The sequence below is a fragment of the Corella eumyota genome, chromosome 6 (genome assembly GCF_963082875.1).
Source record: "Corella eumyota chromosome 6, kaCorEumy4.1, whole genome shotgun sequence".
In the NCBI taxonomy this organism is placed as follows: Eukaryota; Metazoa; Chordata; class Ascidiacea; order Phlebobranchia; family Corellidae; genus Corella; species Corella eumyota.
The window spans coordinates 11,766,021-11,789,655 of NC_137495.1; the positions used below are offsets into that span (position 1 = coordinate 11,766,021).

At 27.3% G+C, this 23,635-nt stretch overlaps 2 non-coding genes across 2 annotated transcripts; one reads left to right on the forward strand and one right to left on the reverse strand.

Moving 5' to 3' along the window:
• The first annotated feature begins 10,621 nt into the window (after positions 1 to 10,621).
• Positions 10,622 to 10,703, forward strand: Trnas-uga (transfer RNA serine (anticodon UGA)). Its single transcript has one exon. It is a non-coding gene; the product is annotated as a tRNA-Ser (tRNA).
• Positions 10,704 to 23,263: 12,560 nt separating this feature from the next.
• Trnae-cuc (transfer RNA glutamic acid (anticodon CUC)) lies at positions 23,264 to 23,335 on the reverse strand. The gene has a single exon. It is a non-coding gene; the product is annotated as a tRNA-Glu (tRNA).
• Between the last annotated feature and the right edge of the window lie 300 nt (positions 23,336 to 23,635).

Genomic DNA, 23,635 nt, shown 5'->3' on the forward strand with positions numbered 1-23,635 from the left:
ATTTTAGTTTAAATACAAATTTAATTAACTAATTAAAATCACGCGAGGTGCTCCGAGAATGGAACATTAGAGTTGTCGTGGCCAAGTGGTGGAGGCTATAAGTTTGAGTTCTTTGAGGCTCTGCCAGCGCAGGTTCGACTCATGCCGACAACGCATTATTTTATGTTTTAATAACCGCCTTTAGTTGTCGGTTGTTTACAAGAATATAAAATTCTGTCTGTTCAGTAGAACGAAATTGCCCTTCGTCTTTAAAGCAAACATTTGCCTTTAATAAAAAGCTAAAATGAATCGTTAAAATAATGGTTTAATTTCAGAAAAACGAAGTTAGAGGTTCCACGTGAAAAGAGTTTTAAACAAATTTGCGAAGGAAAAATTTTAAATATAAAGAAAACTATTTTTATCTCTGGGTTGGCCGTTCGGTTAATCGCCAAATGCGCCAACCATTGCAACACAACAACAACTGATTCGCGACATTTTTATTAAATTTGCAAAACATTATTATCGTAATAAAAAAGAAGCAAACAAAAAACTCGGCCCTGGGTGGGCTTGAACCACCAAACTTTCGGTTAACAGCCGAACGAGCTAACCGATTGCGCCACAGAGACGACATATATGCTACACTTGGATTGAATCTGAAGATTAAAATTATAATAATAAAAATGTAACCAAATAAATTTGACCCTGGGTGGACTTAAACCTTCAAACTTTCTCTTAATAGCTAAACGCCCTAGCCGATTGCGCGACAGAGACGACTATTTGCCTCACTTTGTTTGAATTTGCAAAGCAAAATTAATATAATAAAAATGTAGTAATATATTTCGTTCATGAATGGGCCCGAACCTTCAACCTTTCGGTTAAGTGCAAAACGCGCCAATCTATTGCAACACAAATACGACTAAATCGCGACACTTCTATTAAATTTGCAAAACAAAATTATAATAATAATAAAAATGATAAAAAACTAGTTTCGTCCTTGGACGGGCTCGAACCTCCAACTTTTCGGTTAAAGAGCTAAACGCGCCAATGATTGCGACACAGAAACGACTGATTTGCAACATTTCTATCAAACTTGCAAAGCAAAATTGTAAAAAAAAGACGATTATATATTTGACCCTGGCTGGATTCGAACCGCAATCTTTTAAATTCAAAAGAAAATAATAATGATAAACATTTAGCTAATAATTAAATACATAAAATTTGATTTAATAATTTAGTTGATAATCTTAATTAATGTTTATGATTATCTTTATTTATCCATAGAGATTAATTTTAAAATTGATCAAATTATTTTAAATCGTATTTTATTTCAAATTTATCTGGTTGTAAGTATTTTTGCTTGTTGTGATGATGAATTTAAAATTACTTAGACACAATTAGTGCGTTCTTTAAAAAACAACAATAATTGTATGGGATATTCTTTTTTTCAATATAAATATATTAAAACAGTTTTACAAACGTTAACATGTGCATCACCAGCTTCTTTTAGGCATATCAGATGATTGATTTAATGGAAATTAAAGAATCTGTATTGTGCATATTTTGGTATGCAAAAAGTTAATTAAACAGCAAACTTTTGTAATCGAGAAATATTTTGGTTATTTGCAGCTAATAGCTTAGTTCGACATCATTTTGCAGGAGCATTTGGTAAGTGCAACAGTCATTAAATACACTTTTCTGTCTGTCTGTTTAATAATAAAACTGTGTTGGTGAAATACACTAACAAAAGTAAGGTTGCCTATTTTTATTGCAAACAGGCTATTTATGAATAGTTTTGTACATTACACAAACACTTAAACAATAAGAGTAGGAGATGTTGTGATTCTATAGAGGTGATGTTGTGATTCTATAGAGAAGAGAAAGACTGACTAGGAAAAGGAGGAGGGAGAAGGGGTTGGGGAGATTTAAGTATGTAGAGGTGAAAGAATATTTATTCGAAAGGAAAGTTAAATAGATTATCAACAAAAACTTTATAATCTGTTAGGTCTTAATTAAAATGCTTAATGATATATCGTGTTATTTTATAGAAGAGCTGACAAGATGAGCAAGAAAATTAATAAATGTTTATAAATTTTTTCGTTGAAATGTATTGTCATTTGTTACATAACCTGCACCATTATTTGCCCAACATTTTTAGTTTTAAACTTAATAGACGATTATAATAAAATAAATCTGTTATGCTACTTTGCTTTTTATTGTGTCAATTCAAGCTCTATTATAATGAGAATTTAAAATATACAAAATACGTTTTAAATTATATAGAAAATAGACAATAATAAATAAATTTTGCGTACGCCGTGTGAAAGGGCCTTTATTTTAAGCAATTAACCATTAAATGTAAAAATAGCGTGTTTACAGCAAATAAATTCAAAAAGTTTTTGGGGGAGCATGTCCATTTTTTTGTTTTTTGTTTGGACAGACTTAGCATTTTAAAAGTTCTGATTAAGAAAACATTATTTATCAAATTTGACATTGTGAGGCGTGGCGCAATGGATAACGCGTCTGCCTACGGAGCAGAAGATTCGAGGTTCGATTTCTGGCGCGCTCGAATTTTATTTAGCAAAATTTTTCCTACTTAAAGTACGTGAAATACTTATTTATGCTTAAGACATATGTATTTGTTCACTTTTCATCACATACAGAGTTACGGTTGCTTATTCAATCACACGATGCAATTGATAAAGTCGGTTTCATTACACAATGGCATTGTGACGTTATATAAAAGAGCAAAAAAATTGTACCCTTTTGCATAGGAAAGGGTGACCCTTGCCTAAAGTCATTTTAAAATTTATAAAACAAAAATAAACAATTGGATTAGGTTAGTAGTGACTGGGCTTTGTAAATAATAAAAAATGGCAATAAAAAGTAGGAAATGTATGTAAAAAAAATTACATATCATTTTTTTTATACTCTATTTGAAGCGTTTTTATTGCATACTGTACAAAATCGTAAAACTTACTCGTTGGGTTAATAAGTTTGCCTTGTTCTTTAAAAACCCGATTAATAACGATTACATTGCATCGCAGCGAAACAAAGTCATGTGTAAGACGTCTTATATTTCTAGTTGTTGTTTAGTTGTAAAAAACTTAAAAAATGAGAAGCTGAATAAATCAAGGTGTAGTTTTTAAACAACAAATTTTATTTTCATACACAAAGGTAAATATTTTTTTTCTGAAATTAATTTTCAACTAGGGATATTCTCGGATAGACCATAAACCAATTTTCCAACTCGGTAAGTGATTGGTTTTGCGATAACAAACAAAGAAGTGCCTAGAATAAACATTCTTACATTGCATAGTCTGAATAGGGGTTGCGTTGATCGGTTTTGCTACGCTTTGCAATAAAACTTTCAAATGCTTACTAACAAGATTTATTACCGTCAACATTGTCATCAGACCAAGGAGCACAGTTTCAGTCGATACTTTTTAGGATTACAATTTTCTTGACCTCACTCCCTACAAGAGTCTTTTACAGCGTTTATTTGTTCAAACAAATGCTCAAATTAACGAAAACATTTTACTTAAAGCGGTAAAGGTTAATGATTTTTACTTTGGGTATAAAATTAGGTATTTTATTTTGCTTTAATACTTGCTTGATTAATAACAAAATAAGATAAATATTTTGCTTTTAAATTTAGTTCAGTTATATTTACGACCAGTAGTAGCGGCTCGTGAGCAAAATGGATGGGGGGGTAATTTTAGAAAATCACAGCACCACTAGGGGCGGCCGGATTTTTTTTTTTTTTTTGATGGCCCTAAATCGTCTATTTTAAATACAAAATGGTCTTTTTTAAATTACCTAAAAAGATATTGTAGCGAACTTTGTGCGTGTTTTGGCGCTAACACTTCCCCGGGAGCTCTAACTTACCTTTTTTTATCTATGAGCAGAGCAAATTTTCTTATCATTTTGTAAAGTCTTGGTACTTTTTGTGTTTGCTACTTTTGATCTGATAATTTTGGAGTATAAATATTATTTTATATTGCATTATTTTTATTGTATACATTTATAAGTGTTTCACCTAATTCTATTTAAATAAGGACGATAAAGTTAATGAAACTGTGTCTGTGATTACATTATAAAACTAAGTAATTTTATAGCAAAACCCGTTACACTATTAGTAAAGGGGGCTTAAGAGCTTACAACAATTTTAATTAACCGTTTTAAATAAACACGACCTTGTATGTTATTTTATTATCTACTATTGTAGCCTTTTCAACTTTTATTTTATTTTTATTGACTTCTTCCTTCTAAAAAAAATTCGAATTTAATAAATAGCAGTATATGGTGCATAGTACATTTCTTTCATTAGTGGTTAGCATACTAGGTTGAAGTGCAGTTGACAATTTTCAAATTACCATTTTTTTGACAAAAAACAGTGAATTTAATTAAAACATAAAATCAGCAACATATTTATTTATTTTAGATATCAACGTAAATAGTTAGTGTGGAAAATAATATCTAATTTTTGTAAAAATTAAAATCACATATCAACAAAAACTCAATATATAAAGCGAACGCATAAAAAAAAATTAATTTTGATCACCTTTTTCTTTAGTTCCTCAGCATTTCTTAAAGGCAACATTACAAATAATTATTTATATTTAATAAGTAAAAGTGACAAACTATGAAGGTTTATTGAACTATTTACCTTTTCCTTCCTCCTTTCCCTGTCTATTTTTTTTTTTCGACTCCACCTTTCTTTATTAATAAATATTTTTATCAAATTTTTTTAATAAACTGGTGAAAAATATTTTAGCTTCGTTAAAGCTAAACTTCTAGGTTTTATAATATAAAACCTAAATTTTAATTTAATGATATAATACTTAACTATTAATTCTTAAGAAATAAGGCTAAACTTTTAACCAAATAAGAAAACTAAACTTTCTAATTGAATACTAATTTTTTTTTATTTAATTGTTACACTAATGAAATATTTGCAGTTACTCTAATTTTTTCATTTCCTCTTCCCTTTCTCTCCACCCACCCGACCTTCTTCCACTTTCTCTCCCATTCCTCCTCCTCCTTTTGCCAAATCCATTTTCCCCTTCCTCTGCCTCTTCCCCCACCACGACCCTTTTCTCCACCTCGTTCTCTTCTTCCGCCTTGACCACTTTAATTCTTGTAATTAAATTTAAAAAAATGTGTAATGTAAATAAATGTATTACTATTCTTTTAGCTATGAAAAATATTAAAATTTATTTCTTACCTCCATTCCCCTCCCCCATACTGGTTAAACACAAAATTCATTTATTTTTATTTAATTATTTTTTAAACCTAAAAATAAATTTCAGTTAATTTATTTTAAATTTTTATAATTGCTGTTATATATATATATGCACATAAAATTTTTAAATAAATCCATTGGTATTTTTATCCAAACAAATAGTTTCTACACAATCAACCTTTACATTAATAGTGGAGGGCAGGCATAATCGATTTCTTCCAGGAAAACTCAACACATCAACAGTGAAGCGAACAGAAATCGATTTATTCCAGAAAAACTCAACACATCAACAGTGGAGGGCAGGTATAATCAATTTTTTTCCAGGAAAACTCAACACATCAACAGTGGAGGGCACAGAAATTGATTTATTCCAGAAAAACTCAACACATCAACAGTGGAGGGCAGGCATAATCAAATTTTTCCAGGAAAACTCAACACATCAACAGTGGAGGGCACAGAAATCGATTTTTTCCAGAAAAACTCAACACATCAACAGTGGAGGGCACAGAAATCGATTTTTTTCAGGAAAACTTAACACATCAACAGTGGAGGGTCGGCATAATCCTTATCTAAGAAAACATCAACATTACAACACTCATCATCAAAAACACTTTATTTATAATTTAATAAAGTTCTTTTAATTTTCAACTTCGAAAACAATTCTATGACATTTTTATTAAAATCAGGTGTGGCTGAAATGACATCTTTGTGAATGGATAAAACTGCTAAAGCATTTAACTCATCTTAGCTCATGGTGTTTCTTGAAAATGTTTTAATTCGTTTTAAAGTACTAAAACACCTCTCAGATTCTGCAGTTGCAATTGGAGTAGTTAAAACTATTCCTATAATCTTACTAACTTTAAAAAAAGAATTCAAAAGTTAACCTTTTATCAGAAATGAATTTAAACCCACAACTGATTTAATGTTTTCAAAGCTGTTGTTAGTGTACAACACTTTAAGTTCGTTGGCCAGCTTTAAACTATCTATCATAGGGTAACCCAGTACCAACTGTTTAACCAAGTTAACTGGAACTATGTTTTTAAACCTTTAAAACAAACATGGATTAACTAATGAGAACGACTCAAATTGTTTTATGTTGCTAAATCGATTAATAATTTCAACAATTATTATATCACAGGCTTTTTTTGCATTTGCGCACAGCAATCTTGAAGAAGTAGCATTTAAACTTTTAAACTTTCGGTTTTGCTTAGGGCCTATACTTTTAAACTTTCGGTTTTGCTTTTTTATTTATTAAAGTTTATGCTAAACACAATCAAATAATTTCGAACCATATTTTATTTATCAAATAAATCTAGTTATTATTATTATTAATCTAAGCTGTAAATTTTGAGTTAACATAACATTTGTTTGTGAACATTTACAGTTTTGAAACTTTAGTATGTTTATTATCAGATTGTGTTTTCATTCTTCTACTAACAACATTTTATTATCACTAATTACTAATTAATAGGTGTTTATTTATTAAAATTTAAAGTTTGTTATTTATTTTTTAAATTTTAGTCATTCGTACATCATCATATTGGTAACTCAAAAATGAATTAAAATTTTCATTTTTATCACTAATTACTAATTAATAGGTGTTTATTTATTAAAATTTAAAGATTGTTATTTATTTTTTTAAATCTTGGTTAGTTGTATATCATAATATTGGTAACTCAAAAATAAATTTTAATTTTTATCACTATATACTAATTAATAGGTGTTTATTCAATAAAATTTAAAGTTTGTTATTTATTTTTTAAATCTTGGCCATTTGGATATCATGATATTAGTACACTAATTAAAAAGTGTTTGTTTATTTAAATTTAAAGGTTGTTGTTAATTTTTTAAATTTTGGTCAGTTATATGTTATAATATTTATAATTTGAAAATGAATTAAAAATTAATTAATGTTTGTTTATTATATTTATATGCTTGTTTGTTGATTAAAAGTTAAAATCCGAAATTAAGCATTAAAAATTTGGTATGATGTATTTTAAAATATAAGTAGTTAAAAAACATATTTGAAAAATAAGTTTCGTTTGTTTATCATATTTAAATGCTTGTTTCTTTAATTTAAATCAAAAATCAATTTTAGGAATTTAAAATTTGGTATAATCTATATCCTGATATAAACAACTTAAAACTGGGTTAAAATATTAATTTTGGTTTGTATAATATATATAAAAGCTTGTTTGTTTTTTTTAAAAAAAAGGGTATAAAATATTTATAGGTAATGTTTATGCAATCTTTTTTTATTGATAAAAAATTATGTTAAAAATAATCAAATAATTTCGAACCATATTTTATTTATCAAATAAATCTAGTTATTTTTATGGTTCGAAATCTTAGATTTCGAAACATATTGTTATTGTCATTATTATTATTATTATTAATATTTTTCAGTGTCTTATAAGCTGTAAATTTTGAGTTAACATAACTTTTGTTTTTGAACTTTTACAGTTTTGAAATTTTAGTATGTTGTTTATTATCAGATTGTGTTTTCATTTTCCTATTTACAACATTTAATTATCACTAATTACTAATTAATAAGTGTTTATTTATTAAAATTTAAGGTTTTTTATATATTTTTTAAATCTTGGCTATTTGTATATCATGATATTGGTAACTCAAAAATAAATTGAAATTTTAATTTTTTTCACTAGTTACTAATTAATAGGTGTTTATTTAAAAAAAAATTAAGATTGTTATGTATTTTTAAATCTTGGCCATTTGTATATCATGATATTAGTAACTCAAAAATGAATTAAAATTTTAATTTTTATCACTAATTACCAATCAATAGATGTTTATTTATTAAAATTTAAAGATTGTTATGAATTTTTTAAATCTTAATCTATTGTATATCATCATAGCGGTAACTCAAAAATAGATATAAAATTTAATTTTTGTTTGTTTATTATATTTAAATTATTGTTTATTTATTTAAAATTAAAGTTCAACATTAAGTACTCAAAATTTGATATAATGTATTTTATAATAAAAGGAGCTAAAAAACATATTTGAAAAATAATATTGTTTATTTATTATATTTTATCACTAAATACTAATTAATGTTGGTGTTGTTTATTCAAATTTAAAGATGTTATTAGGTTTTTAAATTTTGGTCGGTTATATTTTGTAATAATTATCATTCGAAAATGAATTAAAAAAATTTTTTTGTTTGTTTGTTATATTTAAATGCTGGTTTGTTCATTAAAAATTAAAGTTCGATATTAAGCATTAATAATGTGGTATGATGTATTTTATAATATGGGTAGTTAAAAAACATATTTGAAAAATAACTTTTGTTTATTTATCATATTTAAATGCTTGTTTATTTAATAAAAATCAATTTTAGGAATTTAAAATTTACTATAATTTGTATCCCAATAATACCAATTTAATATATATAATGCTTGTTTGTTTATTAAAAATCAAAGGTATGTATTATTCTTAGTTAATGTTTATGAATATCTTTTTTATTTATAAAAATTTATGTTAAAAAAAATCAAATAATTTCGAACCATATTTTATTTATCAAATAAATCTAGTTGTTTTTATTCTTTCTAGTCAAAATTTTGAAAGATGATAACTTTTGTTCTTTAAAACTAAAAGTTCTAAATTTTTAGTATGTTTGTTATTTTCCCAACGAATCGCAAAAATTTAAATATCACTAATTACTAATTAATAGGTGTTTGTTATTAATTTTTTAAATCTTAGTCAATTGTATATCATGATATTACTAACTCAAAAATGTATTAAAATTTTAATTTTTATTACTGATTACTAATTAATAGGTGTTTGTTTATTAAAATTCAAAGGTTGTTGTTAATTTTTGGCAAATTGTATATCATATATCATGATATTAGTAACGCAAAAATAAATAAAAATTTTAATTTTTGTCACTAATTAATATCAAATAGGTGTTGTTTATTCAAATTTAAAGATAGTTTTTAGGTTTTTAAATTTTGGTCGGTTATATCTTATAATATTTTTAATTCGAAAAAGAATTAAAAAAAATTCTTGTTTGTTTGTTAAATTTAAATACTTGTCTATTTAATAAACAATTTTAGAAATTTAAAATTTACTATAATTTATATCCTAATATTACCAACTTAAAACTTGGCTAAAATAATAGTTGTTTGTATATTATATATATAAATGCTTGTTTGTTTACTAAAAAATTAAAAGTATGTAATATACTTAGTTAATGTTTATGCATATCTTTTTTTATTCATAAAAATTTATATTAAGAATAATTAAATATCTTCGAACCATATTTTATTTATCAAATAAATCTAGTTATTTTTGTAATTGCGACAAATATTATTTTAAATCACTTTATTAACAAACAAAATTAACGTAAAAGTTGCAACAAATATTTGCAGCTGGCCATATACCCAGTTATTCGAATTTGTATCACTTTTGCCTATTTATTAAACATATATGTAGTTTCACAGACGTGATCCTACAACTTGAGTTGTAATAAAGAATATCTATCGGCTTACGTTTAAAAAATTAAAAATACGAACAATATGCCCTTTTTCTTTTAACTTTATTAATTGTTAGTCCACAATTAAGATTCGTTTGATTAAAATTCGATAAAAAAATGTTAAAATTTAACATTCGTTTGATTAAAATTTGACAAATCGTTAGCAAAATTTTATTAAAATTCTGTTTTTAAAAATTATACAAATAGCATATATACCTTATTTACAAAGGAACAAAGTTAGTTGTTGGTTGTTAGAAACGGTCAAATGAACAACAGCACTTATAACTGTAAAGAAACTACACTTAGCATATCTACACATATTACTGTAAATACCTAGCTTATTGGGACAAAAATCTACACTTAACCAATAAAAATAATTAAAACACAAAAACCATGAAAAAATTACAATGCCATGGGACGAGCATTTAAATAATTAAATAAAATAAACGCTAGCTGCCTCAGGAAGGAAAAGCAAGAGTTGTCGTGACCGATTGGTTAAGGCTATAAAAAAGGAACCTATTTAGCTCTGGAGGCACAAGTTCGAATACTGCCGAAAACGCATTTTTTAATTAAAACTTTAATTAATTAATTAAAATTGCCTTAAAAAGTAAACAAAAAAGTTGTCGTGGCCGAGTGGTTAAGGCAATAGACCTACAATGTTTTAGGCCCTGTCCGCACATATTCGAATCCTGCCGACAACGAAAATTTTTATTAAGTTTTAGTTCAAATTTAATTAATTAATTAAAATCGCGCTAGCTGCTCGAAGAAGAAAACTTAGTATAGACTTGATTTCTTTTAGGCTCTGCCCGCGAAGGTTCGAGTCCAGCCGATAACGCATTTTTATTTCAGTTTTATTACAAAATTAATTTAAATCACGCTAGCTGCTCCGAGAATCCAACATAACAGTTGTCGTGGCCGAGTGGTTAAGGCGATAGACTTGAAATCTATTGGGCTCTGCCCGCGCAGGTTCGAATCCTGCCGACAACGAATTCTTTTATTTTAGTTTAAATACAAATTCAATTAACTAATTAAAATCGCAGGCGCAGGTTCGACTCATGCCGACAACGCATTATTTTATGTTTTAATACGACTTTAAATAATTTGATTAAATCACGCTGGCTGCTCCTAGAATCTAACATAAGAGTTGGCGTGGCCAAGTCGTTAAGGCAATCGAATTGATATCTTTTGCGCTTTGCCCGCAAGGTTCGAATCCTGTCGACAACGGATTTTTTTATTTTAGTTTTAATACTATTTTAATTTTTTTAACTAAAATCACGCTAGCTGCCTTAAAGGGAATGAAGAGATTTTCCACATAAAAATAAGTAACATTGTTCGGTGGATATCGTTGGACAGTACCTTCATAAAAAAAAATTACTGGTCGTGCGGTAAATGATTAGGCGCTAATGGGGATCGATCCCAGGACCTTCTTTTCACTAGACAGGCGCTTTAACACTATGCCATAATGCCTTCAAAGAGAGTCAATGTATTAGTTATGTCGTTACAAACAAATGTATTTAAAATAAAGTATCTTAATATTTAAATTTTTGTTAAAAACTCCCAAATTGAACGATCTATGCATCATAACGTTAAAACGCACGTCGAAAATAAGAAAACTATTTCTACACCGGAAATCGAAGCCGGACTGTCTGGGTGAAAACCAGAAATCCCAAGCTTGACAAGCATAAACTTTACCACCGATGTTTGATATTGTCTCCAAGATAAGGTTTGTTAAAAATGAAGTGTAGTAAATTTATTAATTAATAACTGCCTTTAGTTGTCGGTTGTTTACAAAAATATAAAATTCTGTCTAATTTCATTCAAAATTAAACGCTAAATTAAGTAATGGTAAATCCATGTTTATTGAGTGGCTTCTGTTCGGTAGAACAAAATTGCCCTTCGTCTTTAAAACAAACTCTTGCCTTTAATAAAAACCTAAAATGAATCGTTAAAACAAATGGTTTAATTCCAGAAAAACGAAGTTAGAGGATCCATGTGAAAAAAGTTTTAAACAAATTTGCAAAGGAAAAATTTTAAATATAAAGAAAACTATTTTTATCTCTGGGTTGGCCGTTCGGTTAATCGCCAAATGCGCCAACCATTGCAACACAACAACAACTGATTCGCGACATTTTTATTAAATTTGCAAAACATTATTATGGTAATAAAAATAAACAAACAAAAAATTCGTCCCTGGGTGGGCTTGAACCACCAACCTTTCGGTTAACATTCGAACGCACTAACCGATTGCGCCACAGAGACGACATCGGTTGAGATCTTATTCCGTCGGTTGTGATCTTATTCCGTCGATTATGATCTTATTCCCTTAGTTGCGATCTTATTTCGTCGATTGTGATCTTATTCCGTCGGTTGCGATCTTATTCCATGGATTGTGATCCTATTCCGTCGGTTTAGATCTTATTCCGTCGGTTGTGATTTTACGGCCAACTTGAGATAAGTGTGATAGGAGAGGAGAATCATATCGCAGTTTTTATTTAAATAAGTTAAATATTATTTTTACTATGGATGCAGTTACTACTGTGATGCTATTCTGTCGAAGTTTTTATTCATTTGAGTTGATATAAATACGTTAGTTGTTCAATTCTTAAGCGATACTATTCTTGTAATGATTTTGTTACTGGCTTTGTCTAATTACTGTAAATGAAATTTTATTCCTAAAATATCTAAATCCGTTTATGATCTTATTGATGGCATTCAAACAAACATATGATATGCAGTATGCCGGTAGACTAAAATGCACAGGCACGTGCTGACAGAATGTCAAATCGATCGACCGCAAAATAATGAACCGTAAAAACTTATTGAAAAAATTTATCCTTTACGAAATTTTTCAAGTTAATCCGAATTTAAAGCACCTCAATAGGCGAGTTAACTTTTTGGCGATTTAACTCGAGTTTAATCCGCGATTAGCGATAACTCGACTTTAATAACACCAAAAAAAGTTAACTCGACTTTAATAACTCCACCCTAAAAGTTTTGTTTAAAATTTCTTTGAGCGATTATTATTTGTTTAATAATAGAAGGCTAATGATACTATTGTAATTTTAAAGGCAGTTAAAACTTAAATTTGTTAAAGACAGAGCCCTTGCATTAGCTCAGTGTACGACTTTTAAAATGTTTAATTTTATACAATAATAGTGGTAGAATTAATTTTTAATTTAAATCCACAACAATTGCAAAGAAATTTTCCATACTTAATGCAGAAAAATTGAAATTTTGCGTTTACTAAAACAATATAACTATAAAATTTTGTAAAAATTTTAATATTATTCGTGGGAATTTAACGAGCTCTTTTATAATCTTTATTTTAAAAAAGCAAAAACAGTTCGACTTATAACATCAATTATAATATAATTATCGTTTCCAAATTTTCCGATTTATTGTTTTTCGTCTGATCACCGGTGGTTTACTAACAATGAGTTAATCAATTCGTTTATTTTTATATACAGGGTTTCTAGGTTTACGTAATATAAAGCCTATCTTGGCCCAATCAACGAACTTGCGTTTTCACAGATGATTAAAAAATTTCTGGCGTTGTAATATTAAAAAACTATTAACATCTGGACTTTATTTATGTTGAATTCGTATCATCGATATCTTGTTTACATTTTATTGTACGTAAAAACAATAATACACATTTACTAAACACACGCTTCACAAAACAAACAAAAATACGTTGCTACTTTCAAAATTTAAAAAGAACACAATATTTTGTGTCAATAATAACTTTAACCTCATCATTACTTAATAAGGAACTATAAATTTCGTCATCATTAATAATTATATTTATGTCATAAAAGTTTTCCAGTATTGTATTCGACAATGTAAGATTTAATTGTTCGGCACCCACAAATAAATCGAAATTTACCAAACAAACTTTTTGAAGTCTATATATTTTTAAAATGCTGCTGCAAAGTTGGCATTTGCCGATCGTAATGAACAATCTTGGAAATAGAATTGATTTCCCCATTTAGAGCAAATGGATCACTTGCTTCTATACCTGAGATAGTTTCATCTTCACCTATAGAAGTCAGCGTAGCTCTTATTAATTTTTAGGCAATCAACAAAAGTGTCACTTAATATAATGCCGATTGTGTTTGTACCATCGGCGACAACAACAAATTGTCTTTTAACCAAGTTGTCTTTAACAAATATAGATAATATTCCATGCACACTAATAACTTTTACCCTAACCGAGTAGGGCATCATATCATTGATATTGGAGGAGTGTTTAAAAACATCCTTGATGGTCAAAAGTTCAACCTTTTCGGGAATGCATTGCAAATCTCGGTCCGAAACTTCGCATACATTGCCAGGATTTACAATTATTTGTAACTGATCGCCGTAGTTTGGCCCTAATTTTCTAACCGCTACTCCACGTGCGACAATTAGCGTTTTGCATTCAGCGAATTTTGGTTGTTGCTCATGGTCAAACGAGAAGAAGGTAAATTTTCGTTTACCAGAAGCAACTTCCGCAGTAAAAAACGATTTCTTTCTGCCTTGCTTTACTGGCGAAACTGCGGTCGGAATCATATGCACGCTAATACGTTTGTGCTCCTGAACGATATCTTCTCCATTTATTTCTTCGCGAGAGGTCGATTGTTTAAACATTTTAAAATTTAAAGTTATAATAAGTAGTTAGTCTAAACTGACTCATTTAAAATAGATTATTGACTTATTTTAATTATTTAAAAAAAAAAATTTACACAATTAAGAGTTACGTTCCGCGCTTATCTTTGTTGTCATAGATCGCCAATTTACTAATCAATATAAAGATATAAAATATAGCTATTATACTTAAATATATAACTACACATCTGTTGTAAAACACATGGCTGTTGTAGCTTGGTAAATTTTATCATATATATAGCTTAAAAAGGTATGCTTGCGAACTGTTACAGACAGGAACGTTTATTATTATTTGTGAGAAAGTGTCTAAATCCGCCAAAGTCTCTTTATTGATTTGGCCCAAAAGCGTTGTGATGGAAATAGCAGAAATGATTTATTAGTTTAAACTTATTTTCGTCTTAAAAAAAAATTAAGAATAAAAAATGTTTGAAGTACTGCCTTATTAGTTTTTTTTATAATTGTAGGATTTAAAGTTTAATTTCAAGAAATTTTAATATTAAATTAGTGAACATTGTTGATTTGGGTGTTAAATATTAGGTAGGCCTATAAAAAAATATTATTGTTATTTATAGATTATCAAAGTAAATGGGGGCTTTGGGTTTAAACTTTACTTTTATTTTAAGAATTTCCTTACCATTGTCGGTATTACAATCGCAAGTGAAAGATGGTGTGGAAAATGTGGGGATGATGAGTTTATTGGATCTTTATCTTAATCGACCTGATTTGCAACAATTCCAAAATCTCAGTTTGGCAGAATTTTTTTCTAAGTATAGAGTTATCTATGATGATTTAAAAGATGGAGATGTATTAGAGTATTCTGTGTTTTTATTAAAAAATGACTCAAAGGTAAGTTACATGTTTTTTTATAATGCAATATGTTATAACTATTCCAGTTATAATAATTTGTGGACATTTCAAAAAATTTAAGCGGAAAAACTTCTATTGAACTTGTTAATGTTAATCTACTTTTCTAATTTAATTAATTTATGTTTTTAGGACAAGCTTATGTAGCATTGAGTCGATGTCAACAGTTAAAAGGATTGCATCTTAAAAATTATAATTCGGACTTCATTCATACTAAACATTCAATTATTCAAGCTCTATAAAAAATACCCAAAATTCTACCGCATCAAATATTCCCGATTCAAGATCTTAAACAACAGAATTCCCACTTAGTAATAACTTCAGTTAATGCACAATCTTTATCTCTGCATATTGATGATTTCAAATCCTACCATGAATTTTTAAAATTAAATGTAATTTGTGTTAGTGAAACATGGTGTAAAGAGATTCAACTACGAGGTACTTTAACTTTGATTAGTTATCTATATATTTACTTGTTTATTTTGAACTAATAACCTCATGTAGTCGTTTATTAACTCAATTTACATTATTTTTAGGTTTTAAATTGAGAGTCATTTCCTTTTGCGATTTGATAGAAACAAAGGATCGCGAGGTGGTGGCATAATAATTTACATAAAGAAAAACTTAAATCATCAATTTCTTAAACAATATTCGGACTCTTATAATAACCAAATTGTGTGTGTCAAAGTAAAAGATTGTGTTGTATGTGCAGTGTACAGGCCCCCAAATTCAACCACTACCAACTTTTTAAAATTTATTTTTAAAATCCAAAATACTTATGGCACTGTAATTATATTGGGTGATTTCAATAAAGATTTATTAAAGTAATCATAAAGTGTTGTAACATTGACTGTAAATTATAATTTTCTTTTAAAAAAATTTTAGTATTGAATATATATTTATTATTATATAATACTTTATATCGCCTTATGCAACAATAAAAATTTTGAATATAATCCAGGTAAATAACTAATCAAAAATGAGTTTTTTTATATTTTACATAAATTTATGTCTTATTTATAATAATTTTTTTTTCTACAGCTGCTGCAAATCAATTTTCTATGGAACAACCAGTAATAAGACTCTACAAACCAATTTTAAATCAGCAAATCCATTTATACAGGTTAGATCTAGTAAAACCAACACAAAACCTTAAGTTAATTCATACAACTTTATGGACAATACTGTTATTCGGGGCAAAGCTCGGGTTGTTGATTTTATGGCAAGTAGAGTTTCTGGTGATTTGGTTGATTCTTTAAGAAGAATTCGTTTCAACGAGACAACATCTATCAACAATTCTCAACGTGAATATTCATGTGGATACATCGGCATTGGAGCGAGCTGGTCAATCTATCAGGCTGTAAAAATGAACAACTAAGATTGGCTTAACTCCTCTGTTTCGAATGTGGATAAATCAACGATTATTCAATACAATAACATTATTAACAAACTACCATTTTACACTGCACACGTTTTAAGTAATGATGACATAATTCAAATTCTCACGCAGATACATGTTTTACATTTTGGTATTAATAAACCCACACATTGGATAAATTCACCCATACCAATTAATTTGTTAAAACGAGACATTTTGAATGGCCCCACACGTCATTCAAGGTCAAGACACCCACCCTCCAATAATGTTAGAATTGTTATAGTTAACAATGTTGAACAGTCAGCTGAGCGTTGTAATGAAGTAGCTGGTGCACATTGGTTTACTGTTGCGTATGAATTTGGTTGATAATTTTTAAATTTATTCTATTGTGACTATTTATTTATTTATTTTATATTGGCTGGTTTTTATTTACCTGCACTATACTATTTTATTTTTTCGTTGCTTTAATTGATCTTTTTTAATTGACCTATACATTTTTCTTTCCTTTAATTAGACTATACATTTTTTTCCTTTAATTAGCCTATCCATTTATCTTTCCTTTATTTGACCTATCCATTTTTCTTTTTTTGTAAAGCTAAAAATTTTCTATAAATCTTTCTACACTCTCATCAAACTATAATTACATTTATTATTTTTTCGCTTCAGTCTATATTAGTCTATACATTTTTAACTTGCTACTCTTAGTCTCATACTTTTCACATTTTTTTTTATTTCCTTTGAATTATAAATATTATTTTTAATCTTTTTAAGTTTTTTTAAGCTTTACTTTCTACCCCTTTTCTTTTCCTGGATAAGAGCAACCCCTTGTCGTGGGATCTGGGGTTTGAACTTATAATTGCTCAATTATTATTTTATTTTTTTAACTTCACCAAAAATAAATAATGAATTGTTTACCAACACCATTTGTTTATTTAATTTATATATTATTTTTATTTAAAGAACACTTCATTTTTTAATGTTTTGTTGTTTTTTAAATTGGAAAGCACATTTAAGTAATAGTAAAATATCTTAATCAAAGTGAATAAAAAGATATACAATAGATATTACATAAATGCGGCCAGAAAAAAATAATTTTATGATTTAAAACATGCCACAAACAATTTTGTTAAAACAAAGGTTTTATAATATATTATGAAAAAGTAATCTTAAAAACTTTTCTGATAAACAAAAACAGCTGGAGTTTATCGAAAATATTTGTTTGTTTCAAATTTTTGAAATTATTGATTGTTTTTAGGTCACCCGTGGTTCTGATACTGTCAGCATCTACATGTATAAAAACATCTCTAGTACTCGATTTCAATGGTAAATCCCCAACATCGCTTCCATCACAGACACTTTACCAATGACTAAGATGGACATTAGAAAGTGACTTCAGTTCTTTCATCGCATCCAAATTTTCTTTACGCGCCTCCTTCTGTGCTTGTTTAATGAACATTCCAACCTCCCTCCCTTCTTTTGTGATGTAGGAGAGAATGTACATAACACAACTGTAAAATTTAAATTAATTATGATTTCTACAATGAATATTGTTTATTATAATACCTGGATCTAAAACATATTGGATGTCCATATTTGCATTCCATGAGCAAAATAAATTTGGGTTGTAGAAATTTATCCACATCTCTTTCGAATTGCGTTTTAAAACAACCTGGTTTCGTGTACCTAAAATATTAACAGCATCTTCAAATTCTTCTTGGGATATACAAGCAAACTTAAAAACTTTAGATGCAGAAAAAATATTATACTCATTTAGCTCATTGATAGCTTCCAAAATGAGAAGTAATACTTTTTTAACTTCCTATAGTTTGTTTGCTGTATTTTTAGGTTAAAAAGTACGATTGGATATTTTACGAGGGAAATTAAAACGACAAGTTTTGTTTACAAGATCGGGTGTGTCTCTTGCTATGAGTCTGTGTAGAAGTGACTATCTCATAAAGCTTAAGAACGACCTCTGAATAAGGAATCTCACAAGTTATATGTTGATCAATGAATGCACTGATGGTTTTAGGATCATCACGTTTAAACACAGCAGCATCCTTGATCCACAGCAAAGCATGAATGTGTGGCCAACCTCTAGCCTTAAACTCTACCCTGTAAAAATATTCAACAACTTCTTCCACTGGATTTGATTTGTTCATCAACAAATCATGAAAGAAGCATTTTCTTCGTCGATTAAACATCCTCGTAGCCATCACAGGATTGCTTGCAATCAACTGACAGTACTCAGACCAAATAAAGTCTTTTTGTACTCAACATTTAATTGATTGCAAATGCTTTGAACAATCTCCTTCCAACGGCGGGTCACCTTTAAAAATATAATAAAAACCTTTTTAAAACATAAAAAAATATGACTGAGCAAACAAATCACTCATTGTTTTCTCCCAGTAGGCTGGTGATCCTCTTACAGTTTTCATAAATTTGTAACCTTTATCATAAAGATTCTTGATTAAGCAATAATTTAGGAGTAATAGTGGTTAACAAAGGCGACCTATTTTTTCTTATAGCAATGAAAATTGCAGACATTAACTCTGTTATCTCTTTAACATATTGTAAATAAAAAAAAGTCGGGTCACTAGAAAAAATATTATAAGAAAAAAGCTCTATAGCGATTTAAAATATTGTTTATTGTGTGTTTTTTAAGCCTAATATTCGTTTCGATTTTATTAGAAAAAGTTTTCGATTTTTTTAGAAAAAGTCGCTTGCAAGTTGAACAGATCCATTTAAGGCCATGATGTTCGAATTCGGTAGTATAAGCATGGGGTTGGTGTTTTAAAACATTAAGTTGAACGACAGAATCCCTCCAAAAAAGCGATGGCAAATATTGCAAGGGTATTCACACATTTTTCTTGATTTTGCTTTAAACAAATTAATTGCGGCTTTGACCTTTTCATCTTTTTTGTGGTTGATCCGGTCTTAACTTGTTATATTCCAAAACTTTGTTGATCGTATATAATAGATTTTTTCTATGTCTTCTTCTTTGTGTATTCGGGATTTGTTTTGTATTTTTCCTGTGTCATATTCTTAACATAAGCGGGATTTGTTTTGTAAACGTTGTTGTGTTCTTTCCTTTGTATATTCGGGATTCTCATTATACCTAAAATCATCTTTGAAATAGTGTATTGCGGATTCAATAAATATTTATTGCGGCTCGTCTGTTTTTTTTTTCGGGACTTTCCTCGTAATTTTTTTGGCAATGTCTTTAAAGTACTGTGGATTTGCTAAGTACCTTTCTCGATAACTTATTGTCTTCATAATATTTTTTCTTTTCTTAAGCCCTATTAAAGGGATCTTCTAAATCAGCTTCACTAGCTGCTATTGAAGCTCTTCTTTTTCGTTTTTGATCAATCAAAATTTGATTGTGAGATTTTCGCTTTGGCATTGTAATGATTTATAGACTACAAACATTTGTTATAGTGCTGCAGTTCCTCCTTACTTTTCGAAATATATCAAAAAAAAACTACAAGAAATTTTAATTTTTTTATAATTTAAATTTGCTAAGTTATTATTTTTAATCTAAAATAATTGCCTTCATATAGTAAACTGTAAAAAATATAAACGTGAACAAATAAAATATTAACAATTTGATGACTATATAAATAAGCTCCTGCCAACAAACAAAATACCATTAGAAATAAAAAAAAAACTGACAATGATTTAAGAAGAAACTGGCAGCGGTTTATGTAAGACAAAAAGTAAAAAAAGAAAAAATTACCCCAAAAAAATTCTCTGCGAATTCGAACCATAATAATTAAAGCAAGATAAACACGCTAGATTTAAAACAAAAAAAAAACTCCTTAAGTAATCGCAAATGGAGCACAAACTACGGGATGGAAATTTTTTACGACGCTTACAGGAATTAATAGTGAAAAACAATACTAAGTCCAGTCCTGCGGCCTTTTAGAGAAGATAAAACTTAATAAACAAAGAAAAAATAAAGCATAACCAACGCGATAAAAATTTATTAAACCAACACAAAATTGCATTTTTTGTATTAAACTTTGTAATATAATTATGGAATAAATTTCATTTGCAGAATATCATAGGAATTTAATAAAATTTATTATTTGTATCATGAATTTTAATCAATAAAATGTAATAAAACAAATATTGATTTAATTTTAATAAAAAAACAAGCAATTAATAATTTTTATAAACAACCAAAAAATTCATTTTTATACCGTTTTTGAATTTTACATTCTACTTGTATTTTCAACCAATACTTTTTACTTTAAGACGGACAGCGAAAAAGACGATATTTGACATCGACCAGAACGCTATTAATCCATTCAAGCGTTAAACTCACATTAATCCATTATTTTATAAATAAACCAAAAACAATAATTAGCGAAAGTTAAATATTTATTTTGAACAGCAACATACAAAATAATAATACCAACAACATATTAAAATTTCGAAAGAGTTATTCTTTAAATTTGAATAACAAATACATATCAATAATTAGTAATTAGTGACACAGGAGTTATTGTCTTTCAAAATTCTGACTAGATAGAATAAAAACAACTAGATTTGTTTGATAAATAAATATGGTTCAAAATTATTTGATTATGTTTAGCATAAATTTTAATAAATAAAGATATGCGTAAACATCTAGTAAGAATATTACATATCTTTGATTTTTAATAAACAAACAAGTATTCAAATATATTATACATACAAAAATTGATATTTTAACCGAGTTTTAAGTTGTTAATATTAGGATACACATTAGACTAAATTTTAAATTCCTAAAATTGATTTTTAATAAATAAACAAGCATTTACATAAATTCGAAACATCTTGTTATTGTCATTATATTTATTATGGTTCGAAATCTTAGATTTCGAAACATATTGTTATTGTCATTATATTTATTATGGTTCGAAATAACATATTGTTATTGTCCATATATTTATTATTATTATGGTTCGAAATCTTATATTTCGAAACATATTGTTATTGTCCGTATATTTATTATTATTTTTATTCTTACTAATCCGAATTTTGAAATCAAATAACTTTTGATTTTGTGTGTTTAAATTTTTAAAATTTTAATATGTTGTTTATTATCATATTGTGTTTCAATCCTCCTATTTTAATAATTTAAGTATTATTAATCACTAATTAATAGGTGTTTGTTTATTAAAATTTAAAGAGATTGTTATTAATTCTTTAAATCTTGGTCAATTGTATATCATAATATTAGTAACTTAAAAATGAATTAAAATTTTAATTTTTACCACTAATTACTAATTAATAGGTGTTTGTTTATTAAAATTTAAAGATTGTTATTAATTTTTCAAATCTTGGTCAATTGTATATTATGATATTAGTAATTTAAAAATAAATTAAAATTTTAATTTTTATCACTAATCACTAATTAATAGGTGTTTGTTTATTAAAATTTTAAGATTATTGTTTATTTTATAAATTTTGGTTAATTGTATATCATGATATTGGTAACTTAAAATTGAATTAAAATTTTAATTTTTATTACTAATTACCAAGCTATAAGTGTTTGTTTATTAAAATTTAAAAATTGTTATTATTTTTTTCAATCTTGGTCAATCGTATATTATGATATGATTTACATAAAAACGAGTTAAAAAACTAACTTATGTATGTTTATCATATTTAAATGCTTGTTAATTCCATAAAAACTAAAGATTGTTGTTTAAGCGCAGAACAAAGAAAAATTTTTAATTTGTTAGTGTAATAATTAAAAAAAGTACATGTAATATTTGGTTAATTAGTTTAGTTAATATTTTTAATTAGGTAATGTTTGTCTATAAATTTATTTACAATAAAGAATAATTTTAAAAATAATCATATAATTTCGAACCATTTTTTATTTATCAAATAAATCTAGTTATTATTATTATTGTTTTAATTCTTATTTGACCAAATTTTGAAAGACGATAACTTTTGTTCTTTAAAAGTAAAAGTTCTAAGTTTTTAGAATGTTTGTTATTATCCCAACGAATCGCAAACCTCCTATTTACGACATTTAAATGTCACTAATTACTAATTAAAATATTTTATTATTAAAATTTAAAGATTAAATTTTCTGAAATTTTAATATGTTGTTGGTATTATTATTTTGTATGTTGCTATTTAAAATGAAGATTTAACTCTAGCTAAATATCGTTTAATCATTATTTTAGTTTTTTTATAAAATAACGAATCAGTGTGAGCGTTCTGGTCGCCGTCAAAAATCGTCCTTCTCGCTGTCTATTAAAGTAAAAGTCAAAAATGTGTAAAATTATTAATAATTATAAGTCAAAAATGTGTAAAATTTTTTTTTTATTGTTTTGTTATTATTATATTTTAATACTCGTTTGATTACTAAAAAATTAAGATCGGTATTTTGCTTTTAAATTTAGTTTACTTTTCTATTACAATATCAATGAATGCGTGTTCGTTTGTTAAAATTAGGTTTAAATATAAAAAAGTTTATATTTAAATTTATAATTTAATTAATAAACCTACTAAATAAATTATATTTATAAAAAAGAATCAAACGATTTCGAACCATATTTTATTTATCAAATAAATCTAGTTTCAATTTGTAATCATTTTAAGGTGCTTAAACGATATCTGCATCATATTGTCAAAACGCTAGTCAAAATTAAGCAAAGTATTCCTATACCGGGAATCGAACCCGGGCAGCCTGGGTGAGAACCAGGAATCCTAACCCCTAGACCATGTAGGAGATATATTACTATCATCGAAACCGGCTTAATGTTTATTTAAATAAACAATCGATATGTTAATATGAAAATACTTGCATAAGCCAAGAACCAAACCAAGCTCCCAGCGTGACACGCATAAACTTTCTGTCTTTAATATAAGTTTTGTTAAGAATAGTGCCCACACTTTGTAAGTATATTTTTATTGGCTGTTACCTTACTTGTATACAATTTCTTTAATAAAGGACTACTTTTAATCAACTTTATGGTAAATTGCCTTTTTTTATGTTAAAAATACTATAATATATATTTTTTACTGTTTA